The 2,500-nt window shown below is 41.5% G+C and overlaps 1 protein-coding gene across 5 annotated transcripts in view; it reads left to right on the top strand.

Moving 5' to 3' along the window:
• The window catches only part of LOC123505763 (putative neural-cadherin 2), a 211,527-nt gene that overhangs the window by 78,812 nt on the left and 130,215 nt on the right, over positions 1-2,500 (top strand). The gene's annotated exons all lie outside the window — the stretch shown is intronic.

Raw genomic sequence — 2,500 nt, 5'->3', positions numbered from 1 at the left:
TCCGCGTAACGGGAGACACTTCTTTATTTAACGATGGTTCCAGGTAGTATTGTGTCTCGCTACCAGTGGCTGTGGTGGGAGGAGCGATATAGTGTGTAGCGCCGTGACTCAAATTTTGGTACTAGGTATTATACTCAGGCGGCCGGACGCTGATGGCTGTTTTAGCCACGCATGCTCGGAGTCACGCAGCCATGGCACGGCACGTGAGGAGAGACCCTAAAATATATACTTTCCCTCCATTTATCAACATTATTCCTCCCAAAAAACAATAAGATAACTAATGGGACTTATTGCAACAGTGAGACTTAGCCTTATCTCGATGGGCTGATGGTACAAGCGAGGCCCTCCGCACCTGTGCGTGTCAGGGCTGCGTGGGGACTTGAGGCATCATAATCGGGTTCTCGTTGGTGTTAATATTTCATTATGAAGGTAACGTGGACGGCTATGGAATGTATGGTTGTCGAAAATAGCAACTTTCTTAATGTAAATGAAATTAAATGCATTTCATGGCAAGATTTCGAGCAATTCATCTTCGCAATTAAGTGAATTTTAGAGAATTTTAATGTTTTGAAAATAAAAGAAAGCAAGTTTGCGTGAGACAAACACATTTGCATTTCTAGACTTGAAATGGCAGAGAATGCAACAACACCCATTCCTCAAGCTGAATTTTCTTAGTTACCAAGCTACAATTTACAATGTACTTTGTAGTTTCACGGTTTTGAAATATAGTCCAATCAAAACTTTCGTTCGAATCCCGTCAGGATGGAGATGATAGTGAATGGCAATAACAAACTGGGTCAAATATTAGATTGATTTTCACTTATGTTATTTTCTCTGTGAGCAAAGTCAGCCTATTAAATCTTGTGTGCCAAGATTATTGTGAAAACTTTTGAAGCAAAATACGTCATACTCGGTGTTTGCTGTGAGGGCATACATAAATGACCAGGTCTTGCGTAACCTGTAGTTACGATCACCCAGGAGGCGTTTGTTTAAGAAGAAAAAAAAACCATTGTTAGAAGAATGCGACCTCCCACGTAAAATGCCATGCAGGATTTTTTTTTTTTGCTTGCAGTAGTTTCAGGTGAGTGGTTGGCACAATATCGGAGAAACAAAAAGTACGAAAACTGAATAATGGAAATGTCTCTTAAGCCGCGATTTCTTTGCGTAAAACTGAAATCTGATGGGGGAGTTTGTCTCGAAAATCTAAACATAATCCTCTGAAACATCCACTTTTGAAAACGCAGCAAAAATTTCCTCTCGCACTTTACTTTTGCGAAGCGGTGAAAATACATGACCGGAATTACTTGAACCAAATTACCCTTTTTTTTTCCGAGAAGCGGCATTACCTAACAAGCTCAATGCCTTAGCTAATGGCCGTGGGCTCCGCAGCTTTGCCGTGTGCTGTCGAGAGCTGTGAGGTGGTGCAGCTGTTTGTTTGCGTTAAGACATCCCGTGAACAGTAAATGGGATAATTGCATCCAATGAAATAACAAGCACGCATAATAAGGACTTTTTACTCTCAAAAAAATAAAGAATAAATAAAAAAAAAATCTTTGCAATAAAAAAGGGGAAGGCTAAAAAGATACAGATTTCACTAGCTAGAAAAAAATAACATTTCATATACGTTTATATTGGAAACTGAGACTATTGGTATTTCTCTATTATGGAATAACCCGCATTGTATATTTTCCCTGGGTATTTGTAACATTTTTTCGGTGAGAGAATTCGGCTTAACCTGGAGGCTGGCAGGACAGGTAGCGGTGGGGACTTGGCGGTAATGGTCAACTCGAGTACTTAAACAGCAGCTACACGCTAAACGAAAACAGATTCACGAACAGATGTGTGGAAAACTGAAAAAAAGGGAAAAAGAATACTTGTAAGCATGAACAAGGAAGAGCGTGCTGACAAAAGAACCTTGTTTCGTCCATGAGCAGGTGGCACACGTACACACAGGGCGACACCGCTATACATGAGGCGGATTTCCGTTAACACAAAAGAAAGCGCACATGTCAGAAAATATTGGTATAGAAAATTGAACACAGATTCACACAACAAAGGAGAATGGAAGAATACCTGGAGGACAAGAGTTCACTCAGGAATGCACACGAACTATCAGGCTCACGGCACCAGGTCTTTGGAGAATACAAGGAAGAGAAAGATTTTTGCCTGCGAAAATGTACTACAATCGCAAAATTTTATAATACACCCGCACACACACACACACACACACACACACACACACACACACACACACACACACACACACACACACACACACACACACACACACACACACACACACACACACACACACACACACACACACACACACACACACACACACACACACACATATACAGAGGAAGAGAAGGTGGCTCACACCATCGTCTCGACACGTACAGATGAAAGAGGTTTACATTCAATATAAGCTGGCAAGCTCAGAGAAGGACATCAATAGGGGCGCGAGGGATGAACAGATACTACACACGCCGTGAAGAGA

The sequence above is a fragment of the Portunus trituberculatus genome, chromosome 18 (genome assembly GCF_017591435.1).
Source record: "Portunus trituberculatus isolate SZX2019 chromosome 18, ASM1759143v1, whole genome shotgun sequence".
NCBI lineage: Eukaryota > Metazoa > Arthropoda > Malacostraca > Decapoda > Portunidae > Portunus > Portunus trituberculatus.
Note: the sequence above shows the minus strand (reverse complement) of the source record. Positions and strands in the feature narration are given on the sequence as shown.